At 43.2% G+C, this 24,239-nt stretch overlaps 1 non-coding gene and 4 pseudogenes across 1 annotated transcript; all 5 read left to right on the top strand.

The window, feature by feature from the left end:
* Positions 1-2,017: 2,017 nt before the first annotated feature.
* Positions 2,018-2,218, top strand: LOC138654290 (U2 spliceosomal RNA; annotated as a pseudogene).
* A 6,168-nt stretch (positions 2,219-8,386) lies between these two features.
* On the top strand, positions 8,387-8,587 carry LOC138654289 (U2 spliceosomal RNA; annotated as a pseudogene).
* Positions 8,588-14,751: 6,164 nt separating this feature from the next.
* LOC138654288 (U2 spliceosomal RNA) lies at positions 14,752-14,952 on the top strand (annotated as a pseudogene).
* A 965-nt stretch (positions 14,953-15,917) lies between these two features.
* On the top strand, positions 15,918-16,117 carry LOC138654354 (U2 spliceosomal RNA). The gene has a single exon (XR_011316229.1). It is a non-coding gene; the product is annotated as a U2 spliceosomal RNA (small nuclear RNA).
* Positions 16,118-23,584: 7,467 nt separating this feature from the next.
* On the top strand, positions 23,585-23,785 carry LOC138654287 (U2 spliceosomal RNA; annotated as a pseudogene).
* Positions 23,786-24,239: the final 454 nt, after the last annotated feature.

Raw genomic sequence — 24,239 nt, 5'->3', positions numbered from 1 at the left:
TTAAAGAGGTTTTTATGTGTTCAGAGCTGCCTAAGTCATGGAGGAGGGGGATAGTGTCCTTAATTTATAAGAAAAAGGGCGCTCGTGATGACCTCAGGAATTGGAGGCCTATCACCCTCCTCAACATGGACTATAAAGTTTTAGCTAAAATTATTGCTTGTCGTTTTAAAACTGTGATTAATAAATTGATACAACCCGAACAAGTATGTGGAGTACCAGGGAGGAATATTGCTGAGATTTTAAATGTTATTAGAGATGCAATATGGTACTCTAGGGATAGAAGTCAGAGCCTGGCCCTGTTGGCGCTGGACTTTGAAAAGGCGTTTGACAGGGTCTCGCATGAGTATCTTTTTAAAGTTTTAAAACAAATGGCGATCCCCGACATGTTTTTATCTCGTATTATGATTTTATATAATAATGTGTTTTCTCAAATTTCTGTCAATGGTTTTTTAACAGATTTTATCCCGTTGGAATCCGGAGTGAAGCAGGGGTGTCCATTATCCCCAATTCTTTTTATTTGTGCTATGGAACCCCTGCTGTGTATGATCCGGAGAGATAAAGTGGTCCGAGGGGTTCCTATTCCGGGTGGAGGAGGGGCCCAAGTCAAAGTATTTGCCTACATGGATGATGTTACTGCCATCTGTACAGATCCTGCTTCACTCCGGAGAGTGGTAATGTGCACCAATTTTTTTAGTCAGGCTTCAGGTTTTAAAATGAATTTTAATAAAACTGAATGTTTGATTTTGGGTTCCTGGGATACAAATGACCTACCAGCAGTAAAATTGAGGCACGACGAGGTAAAAATTTTGGGTATAGTATTTGATGCTAAAAATGATGGACACGTGAGCTGGGAGGAGGTACAGCATAAAATGGTGAAAAAGCTCTCCTTCTGGAATTTGAGATGCTTGTCGATTGAAGGGAAAATTTTAATTATTAAATCTGTTTTATTGCCTATGATGCTTTATGTTGCCATGGTATATCCTCCTTCTGAGTTGATACTAAAAAAACTAACTCGATGTATTTTTATGTTCATTTGGGGATCAAAAATGGAAAAGCTGAGGCGAACGGAAATGTACAAGAAACAACAAAATGGAGGAAAAGATGTCCCTGACTTGCATTTGTATTTATATGTAAATTTCTTTTGTTTTTGTTTTAAAGTTTTTAACACTAATTCTACTTTTAGTCTGTTTTTAAAATATACTTGCGGTTTTATCTTTAAAAAATGGTTCAGGCCATGTTTATCAGCACCCATTTTATTATGCCCGCCCAAGCATTTTATTGTTTTAGAAAAGGTGATAAGGACTTATAAATTAAAGGACTTGGATGCCGATCTCCTTCTGGACAGAAAAAAATTGATGGTTCATCTGAGAAGAGAAGAAGGAGTGTCCCCTGTGAGCAACTTCTCCTGGAGTAGATCCAAGCGTGTGTGGAGGAACGTTTTTGGGAAATTCTTGGCCAACATTCACAAAGACATCGCATGGATGGCTGCCCACCAGTGCCTCCCAACCAGAGACTTCCAGCACAGGAGAGGCCTGGTGGCGCGGGCAAAGTGCCCAAGAGACTCTTGCCGAGAGGATGAGACTGTTTTGCACCTTTTCTGGAACTGCTGTTTTGCACAAGAACTTTGGGGGAGATTGGGGATACTTTTAAAATGGGTTTGTGGTCTTAAAGATTTTAGCTATGAGTATGTTTTATATGGACTTTTTAATTGCCCCACTACACACCAGTTCAAAGTATGCTGGTGTATAATAAACTGTGCCAAAAATGCAATCTGGAAAGCGAGAAACATTTTACTTTTTAACCGTGATTTTATCTCTGTAAATGATTGTATTAAATTGGCTTTTAGTGAAATGTTTATTTATTTCTTAAAGGATGTTAAAGATGTGGGGAAGAAGGAAGCGAATCGTAGATGGTGTTTTTATATGTGGAATACTGTTTTATATTAAGTTGTTTCATGTTGTTGTATTTTATTATTGTAATTGTTTATGTTTCTTTTGCACAAAAGGTTTCATTTTTTCTTGTTGTTCTATGTCTTATGACTAAATAAAATTTTGTTGAAACCTTATCTGTTCTTATCAGTTTAATATCTGATACGTCCCCCATGTGGGGACCATATATTAAATGGCTTTTTGGAACAGGGAGCTGGAAATGGAGCTTGCTCTGTCCACTCCATGCATTGACCCGCTATTGCAGTCTCTCCGGGAACAGTGCACTCCTTCTCTGATCCGGTTTCTAAAAACAGATTGAATGGAAATTAGTCAGCACAGCAAGTTGTCTTGGAACCCTAGATGGGAATTTATTTCAGGGTTGTTAAGGAAGCACATTTCACATGCCGCTGGCTGCCAAATGTAGCATGCTGCTCGATTTCACTTGCCTAATTGCAACATTTTGTGTGCCTTGCTTTCACCTCTGTATGTATGTATGTATGTATGTATGTATGTATGTATGTATGTATGTATGTATGTCAAGCATTGCATTGCATTCAATAGGCAATCAATCAATCAATCAGGCAATCAATTTTCAGTCTTTCCTGGTTGCTGCCACAGGTGTGTTAAGATGTAGGCCTGAATTAGGCCTTTCTTACAGTGTAGCAAATATACTGTGCCATCTACAGAATTAGGCCCCTGCCTGCTGTCAGCACTTGGTATTTAAATTGAAGCATCCAATGAGTAGTTCTGCCATACATACCACATTTGTGACCACCGATCATGAATTCTTTTGGAAGACATTGTTTACCTCTTGTGGACCACCGACTTTGAAATGCGGTGTATGATAGGTATTTGAAAAAAAGGAAAACTGGTGTCTGTGCTGATCTCGAATCTGCTAGTCTTGTGTCTTGTAGATACACCTGTGTGAGGAGTATTCTAATGCTTTTGACCAACCAGGTGCGCTGCCTGCAGTCGATAGAATCTTAGCACGGAACCTTCACCTGCAGTCACAATGGGGATGGTGGGTGTGTCAAAGTGGGCAGAGTTATGCAGATTCAAAACGCGTTGGGCGCAGCTTCAACGAGCACACACAGACACACACAGCCAAACAACCGACCAAAACCCAAGCACACCCGAACTGTCATTGAGAATGCATCCAGAGTTTCTGAAAATGTCTTCCTTGCGGCAATCTTTGGCTCGGTCTCCACAATGGGTGTCGGTTGTAGGCCTGGGTGCGTCTGAAATGGCCAACCATTTCAGGCCATCGCTTCTCGGCCTTTTGGCTGCGATCGATCAGTTTAACTGTGAGATTGTAGTCAGGTCGGGTGCTTTCGGTACCCTCTCTCTCGGCCTGGGGGGATCGCTCCTCTTCGGAGGGGCTTCACCCCCCTGCTGCTATAGGGAGAGAGGATTAGTCCGGAGCAACGAGTTGCGATCGCCTTAAAAGGGCGCTAGCCTTTTTTTGTGTTTACAGCTGGAGTTCTTTCTCGGAAGGATGCCGGCTGCACTTACCTTTGCATCGGGTGAACCCCGGATGAGGAACACGGTCCGTATCGAGGTCTTGGAGAGATTCCGGAAGGAGAAAGAAATCCGCTACGTTTGCAACACCGTCCTTCTTGGGATCCTGGAGTTCGGCAGAGAGGACATCTTCTGTTTTCAGGACAATGAGCAGAAAGGTACTTATACTATTACCTTTAGGAGCCATGGTTGTTGTCAGCAGTTGGTCCAAAAGGTGAATGACAACATCTTTGCTGATGAACTGGAGGGCCTGGTCTTCTCCCTGCTTTTCGTCCAAGAGGAGGTACAAATGATTGTTTTCTTTCCAAATCCTTTTGTGGAAGTACTGGACATTTTAACCTGTTTGCGTCGCTATTGCGATGAAGTAACCTTTCAAGGGAATGTTAAAAACGCCGTTGGTTTCTGGTGTGGCAAGCGGAAATTCCTGGTGCGGCTGAAGAAAAATCCGGAGGGCTTTGGAGGAACAGAACATCCCCCCTCTACCATCACCATTGGGAAGAGCCGTGGCTACTTATTCTACACAGGTATGCCTATGTATTGCAGGAACTGTGGCAAGATGGGGCATACCCAAGGGAATTGTGTGGAAAGAAGGGCATTCCGCTGCAGCAATTGTGGTCAATTCGGACACTTCATGAAGGATTGCCCTCAAAAGAAGGCTTGTAACCTATGCGGGGAGGTTGGACATATGTTCCGAGGATGCCCACATAGGACTAAAGTCCGTACGTATGCAGAGGCGGCTGAGAGACCCGTGCCAAGGCAGGAACCAGCTATTGTCCCGGTCCATGCTGAGCTGAGTATCCCGGAGACCGGAGTAAGGCCTGAGCCAAGTCCCACTGTTCCTACAGCAGGGGAGGCGGCTGAGAAGGCCAAGGGCGCAGAGGAGAAGGTGGGGACGGAGCAGGAGTGTGGTGGCCCTCAGGGAGGCCCTCCTGTGTCGAAGTCCCGGAAAAAGGGCGGAGGGCGGACCACCCAGAGACTGGAGCAGGGGGACTCTCCCGTTGGGGGGGTAACCCTTGTGTCGAAGGTCTCGAATGAGGCTGGTGTGTTGGAGCAGAGCGCCCCCACTATGTTGGCGGTGGGGGGCACTGTGGCGAAGACCCCAGTCATTCCCAGGGACTCGAGCCAGCAGACCGCAGTTTTTTCTCCTACAGGTGATGGTGTGGATGAGGTCATTGTGCCAGATCCGGAGGCCCCCCAGGAAGTAAGAGGCCATGTAGCTATCACAGAGGACGACTGTACGAGTGAGCTGCCTGAGCCTTCTGGAAAGAAGCTGCGAGGGGATACTCTTCTGGAGGCCAATCCAGAGTCTCCGGATGTGTGTTTTCCCAGCGGAGACATGTGGCTGAACACGGACTCTTCTGGGTATCCATTACCGGGTTCCTCGGATCCCCAGAACATTGACTCTTTTTCCACACTGCCAGATGTGATTGAGGAGTTTATGGAAGTCATTGAGGATATCTCTCCTCCCTCATGACATAAATGCCATCCATGAGGTGTCTCTCACTTAATGTGAGATCTCTAAAGAGCCCTGTCCGCAGGGCTGCTCTTTTTGATTTTTTTGAAACATTAGACTTTGATATATGTTTTTTACAGGAGTGTGGTCTGCAGCATGGAATCCGGTATAACGAGATAAAAAAGGACTGGAAACTAGGGCCCTCTGTATGGTCGGGCTCGAACGAAAACAAGTCTGCTGGTGTGGGTCTGCTCTGCCGAGGTAATAACATCATCATCTCCTCTGTTACTGAGATTGTACCCGGCAGAGCTATCCTAGTGCATTTGTGTTTTAATAATTTTAATTTCCGTGTCATTAATGTGTACGCTCCACCAGATAAACAGGAGCGTATACGTTTGTTTGAAATTCTACCGGTATTCTGTGTAGGGTCATCTCCTCTCTTGGTAGCTGGGGACTTTAATTGCCTGAATGTGAATGAGCGCCGAGGAGGGGGTGACCCAATCCGTAAGTTAGATAAGTCGTGTTTTTTACTAAATAGCTTGCAGACTGATTTTAAGTTATGCGATGCCTGGAGGTCGCTTTCGCCGACGGACCCAGGATTTACATGGTCCGGTCGGGGAGTGGCTTCCAGGATCGATTTTATGTTTTTATCTGAGGATTTTAGCCCTGTACAATTTGTTTTAATGCCTAATTTATTCTCTGATCATAAAATGTTAAGCGTAAAGATAGAGTATCAATGAGAGCTGAGGATAAATAGAGGTTTGTGGCGTCTGGGGGTCCATTTGCTGGAAGACCCTCAGGTGAGGTCAGACTTCTGTAATGCCTACCAGGAATGGAGACAGTTAAGGCCTCCATATATTAAAATCCTATCCTGGTGGGAAGTGATCAAAGATAAAATAAGGTTTTTTTTTATCAGGGCTGGAAAGAGGAAGGCGCGGCGGAAAAAGCAGATTTATGTAAATTTAAATATGAGACTGCAAACTCTCCATAAATTTAAAGAGATAGGACTAGAGGTGGAAGATGATATTGCAAGCCTAAAAACTGAAATACAATTGTGCCTTGATCAAAAAGGTAAAGAAATAATTTTTAATTCCAAAGTGAAACATTTAGAAGAAGGTGAGAAGTGTACACGTTTCTTTTTTAAAAAAGTGATGGAGAAAAAGGAGACGATCACCTGTCTTGATGGAGAAACAACTGTGGAAGGTATGAAGAAGGTGGCTTTTAATTTTTATAGAGACCTTTTTAGTAAAAAAAGTGTAAATAATGTTTTTTTACAAGATGCTCTTAATATCCTGGATTTTAAGTTAAGTTCTGTAGACCAGGGGTTTTTAATAGAAGATCTTAGCATGGAAGAACTTTTTAGTGTTTTTAAAAGTTTTTCAAAAGGGAAAGCCCCAGGAGCAGATGGTCTACCTGTTGAATTTTATTTGACTTTTTGGGATGTTTTAAAGGAGGATCTTTTAGCACTTTTTAAAGAGGTTTTTATGTGTTCAGAGCTGCCTAAGTCATGGAGGAGGGGGATAGTGTCCTTAATTTATAAGAAAAAGGGCGCTCGTGATGACCTCAGGAATTGGAGGCCTATCACCCTCCTCAACATGGACTATAAAGTTTTAGCTAAAATTATTGCTTGTCGTTTTAAAACTGTGATTAATAAATTGATACAACCCGAACAAGTATGTGGAGTACCAGGGAGGAATATTGCTGAGATTTTAAATGTTATTAGAGATGCAATATGGTACTCTAGGGATAGAAGTCAGAGCCTGGCCCTGTTGGCGCTGGACTTTGAAAAGGCGTTTGACAGGGTCTCGCATGAGTATCTTTTTAAAGTTTTAAAACAAATGGCGATCCCCGACATGTTTTTATCTCGTATTATGATTTTATATAATAATGTGTTTTCTCAAATTTCTGTCAATGGTTTTTTAACAGATTTTATCCCGTTGGAATCCGGAGTGAAGCAGGGGTGTCCATTATCCCCAATTCTTTTTATTTGTGCTATGGAACCCCTGCTGTGTATGATCCGGAGAGATAAAGTGGTCCGAGGGGTTCCTATTCCGGGTGGAGGAGGGGCCCAAGTCAAAGTATTTGCCTACATGGATGATGTTACTGCCATCTGTACAGATCCTGCTTCACTCCGGAGAGTGGTAATGTGCACCAATTTTTTTAGTCAGGCTTCAGGTTTTAAAATGAATTTTAATAAAACTGAATGTTTGATTTTGGGTTCCTGGGATACAAATGACCTACCAGCAGTAAAATTGAGGCACGACGAGGTAAAAATTTTGGGTATAGTATTTGATGCTAAAAATGATGGACACGTGAGCTGGGAGGAGGTACAGCATAAAATGGTGAAAAAGCTCTCCTTCTGGAATTTGAGATGCTTGTCGATTGAAGGGAAAATTTTAATTATTAAATCTGTTTTATTGCCTATGATGCTTTATGTTGCCATGGTATATCCTCCTTCTGAGTTGATACTAAAAAAACTAACTCGATGTATTTTTATGTTCATTTGGGGATCAAAAATGGAAAAGCTGAGGCGAACGGAAATGTACAAGAAACAACAAAATGGAGGAAAAGATGTCCCTGACTTGCATTTGTATTTATATGTAAATTTCTTTTGTTTTTGTTTTAAAGTTTTTAACACTAATTCTACTTTTAGTCTGTTTTTAAAATATACTTGCGGTTTTATCTTTAAAAAATGGTTCAGGCCATGTTTATCAGCACCCATTTTATTATGCCCGCCCAAGCATTTTATTGTTTTAGAAAAGGTGATAAGGACTTATAAATTAAAGGACTTGGATGCCGATCTCCTTCTGGACAGAAAAAAATTGATGGTTCATCTGAGAAGAGAAGAAGGAGTGTCCCCTGTGAGCAACTTCTCCTGGAGTAGATCCAAGCGTGTGTGGAGGAACGTTTTTGGGAAATTCTTGGCCAACATTCACAAAGACATCGCATGGATGGCTGCCCACCAGTGCCTCCCAACCAGAGACTTCCAGCACAGGAGAGGCCTGGTGGCGCGGGCAAAGTGCCCAAGAGACTCTTGCCGAGAGGATGAGACTGTTTTGCACCTTTTCTGGAACTGCTGTTTTGCACAAGAACTTTGGGGGAGATTGGGGATACTTTTAAAATGGGTTTGTGGTCTTAAAGATTTTAGCTATGAGTATGTTTTATATGGACTTTTTAATTGCCCCACTACACACCAGTTCAAAGTATGCTGGTGTATAATAAACTGTGCCAAAAATGCAATCTGGAAAGCGAGAAACATTTTACTTTTTAACCGTGATTTTATCTCTGTAAATGATTGTATTAAATTGGCTTTTAGTGAAATGTTTATTTATTTCTTAAAGGATGTTAAAGATGTGGGGAAGAAGGAAGCGAATCGTAGATGGTGTTTTTATATGTGGAATACTGTTTTATATTAAGTTGTTTCATGTTGTTGTATTTTATTATTGTAATTGTTTATGTTTCTTTTGCACAAAAGGTTTCATTTTTTCTTGTTGTTCTATGTCTTATGACTAAATAAAATTTTGTTGAAACCTTATCTGTTCTTATCAGTTTAATATCTGATACGTCCCCCATGTGGGGACCATATATTAAATGGCTTTTTGGAACAGGGAGCTGGAAATGGAGCTTGCTCTGTCCACTCCATGCATTGACCCGCTATTGCAGTCTCTCCGGGAACAGTGCACTCCTTCTCTGATCCGGTTTCTAAAAACAGATTGAATGGAAATTAGTCAGCACAGCAAGTTGTCTTGGAACCCTAGATGGGAATTTATTTCAGGGTTGTTAAGGAAGCACATTTCACATGCCGCTGGCTGCCAAATGTAGCATGCTGCTCGATTTCACTTGCCTAATTGCAACATTTTGTGTGCCTTGCTTTCACCTCTGTATGTATGTATGTATGTATGTATGTATGTATGTATGTATGTATGTATGTCAAGCATTGCATTGCATTCAATAGGCAATCAATCAATCAATCAGGCAATCAATTTTCAGTCTTTCCTGGTTGCTGCCACAGGTGTGTTAAGATGTAGGCCTGAATTAGGCCTTTCTTACAGTGTAGCAAATATACTGTGCCATCTACAGAATTAGGCCCCTGCCTGCTGTCAGCACTTGGTATTTAAATTGAAGCATCCAATGAGTAGTTCTGCCATACATACCACATTTGTGACCACCGATCATGAATTCTTTTGGAAGACATTGTTTACCTCTTGTGGACCACCGACTTTGAAATGCGGTGTATGATAGGTATTTGAAAAAAAGGAAAACTGGTGTCTGTGCTGATCTCGAATCTGCTAGTCTTGTGTCTTGTAGATACACCTGTGTGAGGAGTATTCTAATGCTTTTGACCAACCAGGTGCGCTGCCTGCAGTCGATAGAATCTTAGCACGGAACCTTCACCTGCAGTCACAATGGGGATGGTGGGTGTGTCAAAGTGGGCAGAGTTATGCAGATTCAAAACGCGTTGGGCGCAGCTTCAACGAGCACACACAGACACACACAGCCAAACAACCGACCAAAACCCAAGCACACCCGAACTGTCATTGAGAATGCATCCAGAGTTTCTGAAAATGTCTTCCTTGCGGCAATCTTTGGCTCGGTCTCCACAATGGGTGTCGGTTGTAGGCCTGGGTGCGTCTGAAATGGCCAACCATTTCAGGCCATCGCTTCTCGGCCTTTTGGCTGCGATCGATCAGTTTAACTGTGAGATTGTAGTCAGGTCGGGTGCTTTCGGTACCCTCTCTCTCGGCCTGGGGGGATCGCTCCTCTTCGGAGGGGCTTCACCCCCCTGCTGCTATAGGGAGAGAGGATTAGTCCGGAGCAACGAGTTGCGATCGCCTTAAAAGGGCGCTAGCCTTTTTTTGTGTTTACAGCTGGAGTTCTTTCTCGGAAGGATGCCGGCTGCACTTACCTTTGCATCGGGTGAACCCCGGATGAGGAACACGGTCCGTATCGAGGTCTTGGAGAGATTCCGGAAGGAGAAAGAAATCCGCTACGTTTGCAACACCGTCCTTCTTGGGATCCTGGAGTTCGGCAGAGAGGACATCTTCTGTTTTCAGGACAATGAGCAGAAAGGTACTTATACTATTACCTTTAGGAGCCATGGTTGTTGTCAGCAGTTGGTCCAAAAGGTGAATGACAACATCTTTGCTGATGAACTGGAGGGCCTGGTCTTCTCCCTGCTTTTCGTCCAAGAGGAGGTACAAATGATTGTTTTCTTTCCAAATCCTTTTGTGGAAGTACTGGACATTTTAACCTGTTTGCGTCGCTATTGCGATGAAGTAACCTTTCAAGGGAATGTTAAAAACGCCGTTGGTTTCTGGTGTGGCAAGCGGAAATTCCTGGTGCGGCTGAAGAAAAATCCGGAGGGCTTTGGAGGAACAGAACATCCCCCCTCTACCATCACCATTGGGAAGAGCCGTGGCTACTTATTCTACACAGGTATGCCTATGTATTGCAGGAACTGTGGCAAGATGGGGCATACCCAAGGGAATTGTGTGGAAAGAAGGGCATTCCGCTGCAGCAATTGTGGTCAATTCGGACACTTCATGAAGGATTGCCCTCAAAAGAAGGCTTGTAACCTATGCGGGGAGGTTGGACATATGTTCCGAGGATGCCCACATAGGACTAAAGTCCGTACGTATGCAGAGGCGGCTGAGAGACCCGTGCCAAGGCAGGAACCAGCTATTGTCCCGGTCCATGCTGAGCTGAGTATCCCGGAGACCGGAGTAAGGCCTGAGCCAAGTCCCACTGTTCCTACAGCAGGGGAGGCGGCTGAGAAGGCCAAGGGCGCAGAGGAGAAGGTGGGGACGGAGCAGGAGTGTGGTGGCCCTCAGGGAGGCCCTCCTGTGTCGAAGTCCCGGAAAAAGGGCGGAGGGCGGACCACCCAGAGACTGGAGCAGGGGGACTCTCCCGTTGGGGGGGTAACCCTTGTGTCGAAGGTCTCGAATGAGGCTGGTGTGTTGGAGCAGAGCGCCCCCACTATGTTGGCGGTGGGGGGCACTGTGGCGAAGACCCCAGTCATTCCCAGGGACTCGAGCCAGCAGACCGCAGTTTTTTCTCCTACAGGTGATGGTGTGGATGAGGTCATTGTGCCAGATCCGGAGGCCCCCCAGGAAGTAAGAGGCCATGTAGCTATCACAGAGGACGACTGTACGAGTGAGCTGCCTGAGCCTTCTGGAAAGAAGCTGCGAGGGGATACTCTTCTGGAGGCCAATCCAGAGTCTCCGGATGTGTGTTTTCCCAGCGGAGACATGTGGCTGAACACGGACTCTTCTGGGTATCCATTACCGGGTTCCTCGGATCCCCAGAACATTGACTCTTTTTCCACACTGCCAGATGTGATTGAGGAGTTTATGGAAGTCATTGAGGATATCTCTCCTCCCTCATGACATAAATGCCATCCATGAGGTGTCTCTCACTTAATGTGAGATCTCTAAAGAGCCCTGTCCGCAGGGCTGCTCTTTTTGATTTTTTTGAAACATTAGACTTTGATATATGTTTTTTACAGGAGTGTGGTCTGCAGCATGGAATCCGGTATAACGAGATAAAAAAGGACTGGAAACTAGGGCCCTCTGTATGGTCGGGCTCGAACGAAAACAAGTCTGCTGGTGTGGGTCTGCTCTGCCGAGGTAATAACATCATCATCTCCTCTGTTACTGAGATTGTACCCGGCAGAGCTATCCTAGTGCATTTGTGTTTTAATAATTTTAATTTCCGTGTCATTAATGTGTACGCTCCACCAGATAAACAGGAGCGTATACGTTTGTTTGAAATTCTACCGGTATTCTGTGTAGGGTCATCTCCTCTCTTGGTAGCTGGGGACTTTAATTGCCTGAATGTGAATGAGCGCCGAGGAGGGGGTGACCCAATCCGTAAGTTAGATAAGTCGTGTTTTTTACTAAATAGCTTGCAGACTGATTTTAAGTTATGCGATGCCTGGAGGTCGCTTTCGCCGACGGACCCAGGATTTACATGGTCCGGTCGGGGAGTGGCTTCCAGGATCGATTTTATGTTTTTATCTGAGGATTTTAGCCCTGTACAATTTGTTTTAATGCCTAATTTATTCTCTGATCATAAAATGTTAAGCGTAAAGATAGAATATCAAGGAGAGCTGAGGATAAATAGAGGTTTGTGGCGTCTGGGGGTCCATTTGCTGGAAGACCCTCAGGTGAGGTCAGACTTCTGTAATGCCTACCAGGAATGGAGACAGTTAAGGCCTCCATATATTAAAATCCTATCCTGGTGGGAAGTGATCAAAGATAAAATAAGGTTTTTTTTTATCAGGGCTGGAAAGAGGAAGGCGCGGCGGAAAAAGCAGATTTATGTAAATTTAAATATGAGACTGCAAACTCTCCATAAATTTAAAGAGATAGGACTAGAGGTGGAAGATGATATTGCAAGCCTAAAAACTGAAATACAATTGTGCCTTGATCAAAAAGGTAAAGAAATAATTTTTAATTCCAAAGTGAAACATTTAGAAGAAGGTGAGAAGTGTACACGTTTCTTTTTTAAAAAAGTGATGGAGAAAAAGGAGACGATCACCTGTCTTGATGGAGAAACAACTGTGGAAGGTATGAAGAAGGTGGCTTTTAATTTTTATAGAGACCTTTTTAGTAAAAAAAGTGTAAATAATGTTTTTTTACAAGATGCTCTTAATATCCTGGATTTTAAGTTAAGTTCTGTAGACCAGGGGTTTTTAATAGAAGATCTTAGCATGGAAGAACTTTTTAGTGTTTTTAAAAGTTTTTCAAAAGGGAAAGCCCCAGGAGCAGATGGTCTACCTGTTGAATTTTATTTGACTTTTTGGGATGTTTTAAAGGAGGATCTTTTAGCACTTTTTAAAGAGGTTTTTATGTGTTCAGAGCTGCCTAAGTCATGGAGGAGGGGGATAGTGTCCTTAATTTATAAGAAAAAGGGCGCTCGTGATGACCTCAGGAATTGGAGGCCTATCACCCTCCTCAACATGGACTATAAAGTTTTAGCTAAAATTATTGCTTGTCGTTTTAAAACTGTGATTAATAAATTGATACAACCCGAACAAGTATGTGGAGTACCAGGGAGGAATATTGCTGAGATTTTAAATGTTATTAGAGATGCAATATGGTACTCTAGGGATAGAAGTCAGAGCCTGGCCCTGTTGGCGCTGGACTTTGAAAAGGCGTTTGACAGGGTCTCGCATGAGTATCTTTTTAAAGTTTTAAAACAAATGGCGATCCCCGACATGTTTTTATCTCGTATTATGATTTTATATAATAATGTGTTTTCTCAAATTTCTGTCAATGGTTTTTTAACAGATTTTATCCCGTTGGAATCCGGAGTGAAGCAGGGGTGTCCATTATCCCCAATTCTTTTTATTTGTGCTATGGAACCCCTGCTGTGTATGATCCGGAGAGATAAAGTGGTCCGAGGGGTTCCTATTCCGGGTGGAGGAGGGGCCCAAGTCAAAGTATTTGCCTACATGGATGATGTTACTGCCATCTGTACAGATCCTGCTTCACTCCGGAGAGTGGTAATGTGCACCAATTTTTTTAGTCAGGCTTCAGGTTTTAAAATGAATTTTAATAAAACTGAATGTTTGATTTTGGGTTCCTGGGATACAAATGACCTACCAGCAGTAAAATTGAGGCACGACGAGGTAAAAATTTTGGGTATAGTATTTGATGCTAAAAATGATGGACACGTGAGCTGGGAGGAGGTACAGCATAAAATGGTGAAAAAGCTCTCCTTCTGGAATTTGAGATGCTTGTCGATTGAAGGGAAAATTTTAATTATTAAATCTGTTTTATTGCCTATGATGCTTTATGTTGCCATGGTATATCCTCCTTCTGAGTTGATACTAAAAAAACTAACTCGATGTATTTTTATGTTCATTTGGGGATCAAAAATGGAAAAGCTGAGGCGAACGGAAATGTACAAGAAACAACAAAATGGAGGAAAAGATGTCCCTGACTTGCATTTGTATTTATATGTAAATTTCTTTTGTTTTTGTTTTAAAGTTTTTAACACTAATTCTACTTTTAGTCTGTTTTTAAAATATACTTGCGGTTTTATCTTTAAAAAATGGTTCAGGCCATGTTTATCAGCACCCATTTTATTATGCCCGCCCAAGCATTTTATTGTTTTAGAAAAGGTGATAAGGACTCATAAATTAAAGGACTTGGATGCCGATCTCCTTCTGGACAGAAAAAAATTGATGGTTCATCTGAGAAGAGAAGAAGGAGTGTCCCCTGTGAGCAACTTCTCCTGGAGTAGATCCAAGCGTGTGTGGAGGAACGTTTTTGGGAAATTCTTGGCCAACATTCACAAAGACATCGCATGGATGGCTGCCCACCAGTGCCTCCCAACCAGAGACTTCCAGCACAGGAGAGGCCTGGTGGCGCGGGCAAAGTGCCCAAGAGACTCTTGCCGAGAAGATGAGACTGTTTTGCACCTTTTCTGGAACTGCTGTTTTGCACAAGAACTTTGGGGGAGATTGGGGATACTTTTAAAATGGGTTTGTGGTCTTAAAGATTTTAGCTATGAGTATGTTTTATATGGACTTTTTAATTGCCCCACTACACACCAGTTCAAAGTATGCTGGTGTATAATAAACTGTGCCAAAAATGCAATCTGGAAAGCGAGAAACATTTTACTTTTTAACCGTGATTTTATCTCTGTAAATGATTGTATTAAATTGGCTTTTAGTGAAATGTTTATTTATTTCTTAAAGGATGTTAAAGATGTGGGGAAGAAGGAAGCGAATCGTAGATGGTGTTTTTATATGTGGAATACTGTTTTATATTAAGTTGTTTCATGTTGTTGTATTTTATTATTGTAATTGTTTATGTTTCTTTTTGCACAAAAGGTTTCATTTTTCTTGTTGTTCTATGTCTTATGACTAAATAAAATTTTGTTGAAACCTTATCTGTTCTTATCAGTTTAATATCTGATACGTCCCCCATGTGGGGACCATATATTAAATGGCTTTTTGGAACAGGGAGCTGGAAATGGAGCTTGCTCTGTCCACTCCATGCATTGACCCGCTATTGCAGTCTCTCCGGGAACAGTGCACTCCTTCTCTGATCCGGTTTCTAAAAACAGATTGAATGGAAATTAGTCAGCACAGCAAGTTGTCTTGGAACCCTAGATGGGAATTTATTTCAGGGTTGTTAAGGAAGCACATTTCACATGCCGCTGGCTGCCAAATGTAGCATGCTGCTCGATTTCACTTGCCTAATTGCAACATTTTGTGTGCCTTGCTTTCACCTCTGTATGTATGTATGTATGTATGTATGTATGTATGTATGTATGTATGTCAAGCATTGCATTGCATTCAATAGGCAATCAATCAATCAATCAGGCAATCAATTTTCAGTCTTTCCTGGTTGCTGCCACAGGTGTGTTAAGATGTAGGCCTGAATTAGGCCTTTCTTACAGTGTAGCAAATATACTGTGCCATCTACAGAATTAGGCCCCTGCCTGCTGTCAGCACTTGGTATTTAAATTGAAGCATCCAATGAGTAGTTCTGCCATACATACCACATTTGTGACCACCGATCATGAATTCTTTTGGAAGACATTGTTTACCTCTTGTGGACCACCGACTTTGAAATGCGGTGTATGATAGGTATTTGAAAAAAAGGAAAACTGGTGTCTGTGCTGATCTCGAATCTGCTAGTCTTGTGTCTTGTAGATACACCTGTGTGAGGAGTATTCTAATGCTTTTGACCAACCAGGTGCGCTGCCTGCAGTCGATAGAATCTTAGCACGGAACCTTCACCTGCAGTCACAATGGGGATGGTGGGTGTGTCAAAGTGGGCAGAGTTATGCAGATTCAAAACGCGTTGGGCGCAGCTTCAACGAGCACACACAGACACACACAGCCAAACAACCGACCAAAACCCAAGCACACCCGAACTGTCATTGAGAATGCATCCAGAGTTTCTGAAAATGTCTTCCTTGCGGCAATCTTTGGCTCGGTCTCCACAATGGGTGTCGGTTGTAGGCCTGGGTGCGTCTGAAATGGCCAACCATTTCAGGCCATCGCTTCTCGGCCTCCTATGGCTAAGATCAAGTGTAGTATCTGTTCTTATCAGTTTAATATCTGATACGTCCCCCATGTGGGGACCATATATTAAATGGCTTTTTGGAACAGGGAGCTGGAAATGGAGCTTGCTCTGTCCACTCCATGCATTAATAATAATAATAATAATAATAATTTTATTTATATAGCGCCAACATATTCCGCAGCGCTTTACAAATTATAGAGGGGACTTGTACATACAATAGACATTACAGCATAACAGAAATACAGTTCAAAACAGATACCAAGAGGAGTGAGGGCCCTGCTCGTAAGCTTACAAACTATGAGGAAAAGGGGAGACACGAGAGGTGGATGGTAACAATTGCTATAGTTATTCGGACCAGCCATAGTGTAAGGCTTGGGTGTTCATGTAAAGCTGCATGAACCAGTTAATTAATTTTTTTTTTTTTTTTTTTTTAGTATAGGCCACACAGGGATCGTTAGGTTAATGCATTGAGGCGGTAGGCCAGTCTGAACAAATGAGTTTTTAGGGCACGCTTAAAACTGTGGGGATTGGGGATTAATCGTATTATCCTAGGTAGTGCATTCCAAAGAATCGGCGCAGCACGTGTAAAGTCTTGGAGACGGGAATGGGAGGTTCTGATTATTGAGGATGCTAACCTGAGGTCATCAGCGGAGCGGAGGGCACGGGTAGGGTGGTAGACTGAGACCAGAGAGGAGATGTAGGGTGGTGCTGAGCCATGGAGTGCTTTGTGGATGAGGGTAGTAGTTTTGTACTGGATTCTTGAGTGGATGGGTAACCAGTGTAATGACTGGCACAAGGTAGAGGCATCGGTGTAACGGTTGGTGAGGAATATGATCCTGGCAGCAGCATTCAGGACAGATTGGAGCGGGGAGAGTTTGGTAAGAGGAAGGCCGATTAGTAGAGAGTTACAATAGTCCAGACGAGAATGAATAAGTGAAACAGTAAGAGTTTTTGCAGAGTCGAAAGTAAGAAAAGGGCGAATTCTAGAAATGTTTTTGAGATGCAGGTAAGAAGAGCGAGCCAGTGATCGGATGTGGGGGGTGAATGAAAGGTCAGAATCAAGGATGACCCCAAGGCAGCGGGCATGTTGCTTTGGAGTAATGGTGGAACCGCAAACGGAGATGGCAATGTCAGGCAAAGGTAGGTTAGTAGAGGGAGAGAACACGAGGAGTTCAGTTTTTGACAGGTTTAGTTTCAGATAGAGGGAGGACATGATGCTAGAGACAGCGGTAAGACAATCACTGGTGTTTTCTAATAAGGCAGGCGTGAGATCAGGAGAAGAAGTGTATAGTTGGGTGTCGTCAGCATAGAGATGGTACTGGAAGCCAAATCTACTGATTGTTTGTCCAATAGGGGCAGTATACAAAGAGAAGAGGAGGGGGCCTAGGACTGATCCTTGAGGAACCCCAACAGTAAGGGGAAGGTGAGAGGAGGAGGAGACCCGCATTGACCCGCTATTGCAGTCTCTCCGGGAACAGTGCACTCCTTCTCTGATCCGGTTTCTAAAAACAGATTGAATGGAAATTAGTCAGCACAGCAAGTTGTCTTGGAACCCTAGATGGGAATTTATTTCAGGGTTGTTAAGGAAGCACATTTCACATGCCGCTGGCTGCCAAATGTAGCATGCTGCTCGATTTCACTTGCCTAATTGCAACATTTTGTGTGCCTTGCTTTCACCTCTGTATGTATGTATGTATGTATGTATGTATGTATGTATGTCAAGCATTGCATTGCATTCAATAGGCAATCAATCAATCAATCAGGCAATCAATTTTCAGTCTTTCCTGGTTGCTGCCACAGGTGTGTTAAGATGTAGGCCTGAATTAGGCCTTTCTTACAGTGTAGCAAATATACTGTGCCATCTACAGAATTAGGCCCCTGCCTGCTGTCAGCACTTGGTATTTAAATTGAAGCATCCAATGAGTAGTTCTGCCATACATACCACATTTGTGACCACCGATCATGAATTCTTTTGGAAGACATTGTTTACCTCTTGTGGACCACCGACTTTGAAATGCGGTGTATGATAGGTATTTGAAAAAAAGGAAAACTGGTGTCTGTGCTGATCTCGAATCTGCTAGTCTTGTGTCTTGTAGATACACCTGTGTGAGGAGTATTCTAATGCTTTTGACCAACCAGGTGCGCTGCCTGCAGTCGATAGAATCTTAGCACGGAACCTTCACCTGCAGTCACAATGGGGATGGTGGGTGTGTCAAAGTGGGCAGAGTTATGCAGATTCAAAACGCGTTGGGCGCAGCTTCAACGAGCACACACAGACACACACAGCCAAACAACCGACCAAAACCCAAGCACACCCGAACTGTCATTGAGAATGCATCCAGAGTTTCTGAAAATGTCTTCCTTGCGGCAATCTTTGGCTCGGTCTCCACAATGGGTGTCGGTTGTAGGCCTGGGTGCGTCTGAAATGGCCAACCATTTCAGGCCATCGCTTCTCGGCCTTTTGGCTGCGATCGATCAGTTTAACTGTGAGATTGTAGTCAGGTCGGGTGCTTTCGGTACCCTCTCTCTCGGCCTGGGGGGATCGCTCCTCTTCGGAGGGGCTTCACCCCCCTGCTGCTATAGGGAGAGAGGATTAGTCCGGAGCAACGAGTTGCGATCGCCTTAAAAGGGCGCTAGCCTTTTTTTGTGTTTACAGCTGGAGTTCTTTCTCGGAAGGATGCCGGCTGCACTTACCTTTGCATCGGGTGAACCCCGGATGAGGAACACGGTCCGTATCGAGGTCTTGGAGAGATTCCGGAAGGAGAAAGAAATCCGCTACGTTTGCAACACCGTCCTTCTTGGGATCCTGGAGTTCGGCAGAGAGGACATCTTCTGTTTTCAGGACAATGAGCAGAAAGGTACTTATACTATTACCTTTAGGAGCCATGGTTGTTGTCAGCAGTTGGTCCAAAAGGTGAATGACAACATCTTTGCTGATGAACTGGAGGGCCTGGTCTTCTCCCTGCTTTTCGTCCAAGAGGAGGTACAAATGATTGTTTTCTTTCCAAATCCTTTTGTGGAAGTACTGGACATTTTAACCTGTTTGCGTCGCTATTGCGATGAAGTAACCTTTCAAGGGAATGTTAAAAACGCCGTTGGTTTCTGGTGTGGCAAGCGGAAATTCCTGGTGCGGCTGAAGAAAAATCCGGAGGGCTTTGGAGGAACAGAACATCCCCCCTCTACCATCACCATTGGGAAGAGCCGTGGCTACTTATTCTACACAGGTATGCCTATGTATTGCAGGAACTGTGGCAAGATGGGGCATACCCAAGGGAATTGTGTGGAAAGAAGGGCATTCCGCTGCAGCAATTGTGGTCAATTCGGACACTTCATGAAGGATTGCCCTCAAAAGAAGGCTTGTAACCTATGCGGGGAGGTTGGACATATGTTCCGAGGATGCCCACATAGGACTAAAGTCCGTACGTATGCAGAGGCGGCTGAGAGACCCGTGCCAAGGCAGGAACCAGCTATTGTCCCGGTCCATGCTGAGCTGAGTATCCCGGAGACCGGAGTAAGGCCTGAGCCAAGTCCCACTGTTCCTACAGCAGGGGAGGCGGCTGAGAAGGCCAAGGGCGCAGAGGAGAAGGTGGGGACGGAGCAGGAGTGTGGTGGCCCTCAGGGAGGCCCTCCTGTGTCGAAGTCCCGGAAAAAGGGCGGAGGGCGGACCACCCAGAGACTGGAGCAGGGGGACTCTCCCGTTGGGGGGGTAACCCTTGTGTCGAAGGTCTCGAATGAGGCTGGTGTGTTGGAGCAGAGCGCCCCCACTATGTTGGCGGTGGGGGGCACTGTGGCGAAGACCCCAGTCATTCCCAGGGACTCGAGCCAGCAGACCGCAGTTTTTTCTCCTACAGGTGATGGTGTGGATGAGGTCATTGTGCCAGATCCGGAGGCCCCCCAGGAAGTAAGAGGCCATGTAGCTATCACAGAGGACGACTGTACGAGTGAGCTGCCTGAGCCTTCTGGAAAGAAGCTGCGAGGGGATACTCTTCTGGAGGCCAATCCAGAGTCTCCGGATGTGTGTTTTCCCAGCGGAGACATGTGGCTGAACACGGACTCTTCTGGGTATCCATTACCGGGTTCCTCGGATCCCCAGAACATTGACTCTTTTTCCACACTGCCAGATGTGATTGAGGAGTTTATGGAAGTCATTGAGGATATCTCTCCTCCCTCATGACATAAATGCCATCCATGAGGTGTCTCTCACTTAATGTGAAATCTCTAAAGAGCCCTGTCCGCAGGGCTGCTCTTTTTGATTTTTTTGAAACATTAGACTTTGATATATGTTTTTTACAGGAGTGTGGTCTGCAGCATGGAATCCGGTATAACGAGATAAAAAAGGACTGGAAACTAGGGCCCTCTGTATGGTCGGGCTCGAACGAAAACAAGTCTGCTGGTGTGGGTCTGCTCTGCCGAGGTAATAACATCATCATCTCCTCTGTTACTGAGATTGTACCCGGCAGAGCTATCCTAGTGCATTTGTGTTTTAATAATTTTAATTTCCGTGTCATTAATGTGTACGCTCCACCAGATAAACAGGAGCGTATACGTTTGTTTGAAATTCTACCGGTATTCTGTGTAGGGTCATCTCCTCTCTTGGTAGCTGGGGACTTTAATTGCCTGAATGTGAATGAGCGCCGAGGAGGGGGTGACCCAATCCGTAAGTTAGATAAGTCGTGTTTTTTACTAAATAGCTTGCAGACTGATTTTAAGTTATGCGATGCCTGGAGGTCGCTTTCGCCGACGGACCCAGGATTTACATGGTCCGGTCGGGGAGTGGCTTCCAGGATCGATTTTATGTTTTTATCTGAGGATTTTAGCCCTGTACAATTTGTTTTAATGCCTAATTTATTCTCTGATCATAAAATGTTAAGCGTAAAGATAGAGTATCAAGGAGAGCTGAGGATAAATAGAGGTTTGTGGCGTCTGGGGGTCCATTTGCTGGAAGACCCTCAGGTGAGGTCAGACTTCTGTAATGCCTACCAGGAATGGAGACAGTTAAGGCCTCCATATATTAAAATCCTATCCTGGTGGGAAGTGATCAAAGATAAAATAAGGTTTTTTTTTATCAGGGCTGGAAAGAGGAAGGCGCGGCGGAAAAAGCAGATTTATGTAAATTTAAATATGAGACTGCAAACTCTCCATAAATTTAAAGAGATAGGACTAGAGGTGGAAGATGATATTGCAAGCCTAAAAACTGAAATACAATTGTGCCTTGATCAAAAAGGTAAAGAAATAATTTTTAATTCCAAAGTGAAACATTTAGAAGAAGGTGAGAAGTGTACACGTTTCTTTTTTAAAAAAGTGATGGAGAAAAAGGAGACGATCACCTGTCTTGATGGAGAAACAACTGTGGAAGGTATGAAGAAGGTGGCTTTTAATTTTTATAGAGACCTTTTTAGTAAAAAAAGTGTAAATAATGTTTTTTTACAAGATGCTCTTAATATCCTGGATTTTAAGTTAAGTTCTGTAGACCAGGGGTTTTTAATAGAAGATCTTAGCATGGAAGAACTTTTTAGTGTTTTTAAAAGTTTTTCAAAAGGGAAAGCCCCAGGAGCAGATGGTCTACCTGTTGAATTTTATTTGACTTTTTGGGATGTTTTAAAGGAGGATCTTTTAGCACTTTTTAAAGAGGTTTTTATGTGTTCAGAGCTGCCTAAGTCATGGAGGAGGGGGATAGTGTCCTTAATTTATAAGAAAAAGGGCGCTCGTGATGACCTCAGGAATTGGAGGCCTATCACCCTCCTCAACATGGACTATAAAGTTTTAGCTAAAATTATTGCTTGTCGTTTTAAAACTGTGATTAATAAATTGATACAACCCGAACAAGTATGTGGAGTACCAGGGAGGAATATTGCTGAGATTTTAAATGTTATTAGAGATGCAATATGGTACTCTAGGGATAGAAGTCAGAGCCTGGCCCTGTTGGCGCTGGACTTTGAAAAGGCGTTTGACAGGGTCTCGCATGAGTATCTTTTTAAAGTTTTAAAACAAATGGCGATCCCCGACATGTTTTTATCTCGTATTATGATTTTATATAATAATGTGTTTTCTCAAATTTCTGTCAATGGTTTTTTAACAGATTTTATCCCGTTGGAATCCGGAGTGAAGCAGGGGTGTCCATTATCCCCAATTCTTTTTATTTGTGCTATGGAACCCCTGCTGTGTATGATCCGGAGAGATAAAGTGGTCCGAGGGGTTCCTATTCCGGGTGGAGGAGGGGCCCAAGTCAAAGTATTTGCCTACATGGATGATGTTACTGCCATCTGTACAGATCCTGCTTCACTCCGGAGAGTGGTAATGTGCACCAATTTTTTTAGTCAGGCTTCAGGTTTTAAAATGAATTTTAATAAAACTGAATGTTTGATTTTGGGTTCCTGGGATACAAATGACCTACCAGCAGTAAAATTGAGGCACGACGAGGTAAAAATTTTGGGTATAGTATTTGATGCTAAAAATGATGGACACGTGAGCTGGGAGGAGGTACAGCATAAAATGGTGAAAAAGCTCTCCTTCTGGAATTTGAGATGCTTGTCGATTGAAGGGAAAATTTTAATTATTAAATCTGTTTTATTGCCTATGATGCTTTATGTTGCCATGGTATATCCTCCTTCTGAGTTGATACTAAAAAAACTAACTCGATGTATTTTTATGTTCATTTGGGGATCAAAAATGGAAAAGCTGAGGCGAACGGAAATGTACAAGAAACAACAAAATGGAGGAAAAGATGTCCCTGACTTGCATTTGTATTTATATGTAAATTTCTTTTGTTTTTGTTTTAAAGTTTTTAACACTAATTCTACTTTTAGTCTGTTTTTAAAATATACTTGCGGTTTTATCTTTAAAAAATGGTTCAGGCCATGTTTATCAGCACCCATTTTATTATGCCCGCCCAAGCATTTTATTGTTTTAGAAAAGGTGATAAGGACTTATAAATTAAAGGACTTGGATGCCGATCTCCTTCTGGACAGAAAAAAATTGATGGTTCATCTGAGAAGAGAAGAAGGAGTGTCCCCTGTGAGCAACTTCTCCTGGAGTAGATCCAAGCGTGTGTGGAGGAACGTTTTTGGGAAATTCTTGGCCAACATTCACAAAGACATCGCATGGATGGCTGCCCACCAGTGCCTCCCAACCAGAGACTTCCAGCACAGGAGAGGCCTGGTGGCGCGGGCAAAGTGCCCAAGAGACTCTTGCCGAGAGGATGAGACTGTTTTGCACCTTTTCTGGAACTGCTGTTTTGCACAAGAACTTTGGGGGAGATTGGGGATACTTTTAAAATGGGTTTGTGGTCTTAAAGATTTTAGCTATGAGTATGTTTTATATGGACTTTTTAATTGCCCCACTACACACCAGTTCAAAGTATGCTGGTGTATAATAAACTGTGCCAAAAATGCAATCTGGAAAGCGAGAAACATTTTACTTTTTAACCGTGATTTTATCTCTGTAAATGATTGTATTAAATTGGCTTTTAGTGAAATGTTTATTTATTTCTTAAAGGATGTTAAAGATGTGGGGAAGAAGGAAGCGAATCGTAGATGGTGTTTTTATATGTGGAATACTGTTTTATATTAAGTTGTTTCATGTTGTTGTATTTTATTATTGTAATTGTTTATGTTTCTTTTGCACAAAAGGTTTCATTTTTTCTTGTTGTTCTATGTCTTATGACTAAATAAAATTTTGTTGAAACCTTATCTGTTCTTATCAGTTTAATATCTGATACGTCCCCCATGTGGGGACCATATATTAAATGGCTTTTTGGAACAGGGAGCTGGAAATGGAGCTTGCTCTGTCCACTCCATGCATTGACCCGCTATTGCAGTCTCTCCGGGAACAGTGCACTCCTTCTCTGATCCGGTTTCTAAAAACAGATTGAATGGAAATTAGTCAGCACAGCAAGTTGTCTTGGAACCCTAGATGGGAATTTATTTCAGGGTTGTTAAGGAAGCACATTTCACATGCCGCTGGCTGCCAAATGTAGCATGCTGCTCGATTTCACTTGCCTAATTGCAACATTTTGTGTGCCTTGCTTTCACCTCTGTATGTATGTATGTATGTATGTATGTATGTATGTATGTATGTATGTATGTCAAGCATTGCATTGCATTCAATAGGCAATCAATCAATCAATCAATCAGGCAATCAATTTTCAGTCTTTCCTGGTTGCTGCCACAGGTGTGTTAAGATGTAGGCCTGAATTAGGCCTTTCTTACAGTGTAGCAAATATACTGTGCCATCTACAGAATTAGGCCCCTGCCTGCTGTCAGCACTTGGTATTTAAATTGAAGCATCCAATGAGTA

The sequence above is a fragment of the Ranitomeya imitator genome, unplaced genomic scaffold, assembly GCF_032444005.1.
Source record: "Ranitomeya imitator isolate aRanImi1 unplaced genomic scaffold, aRanImi1.pri SCAFFOLD_257, whole genome shotgun sequence".
Taxonomy (NCBI): Eukaryota; Metazoa; Chordata; class Amphibia; order Anura; family Dendrobatidae; genus Ranitomeya; species Ranitomeya imitator.
This window is presented reverse-complemented; position numbering and strand designations above follow the sequence as displayed.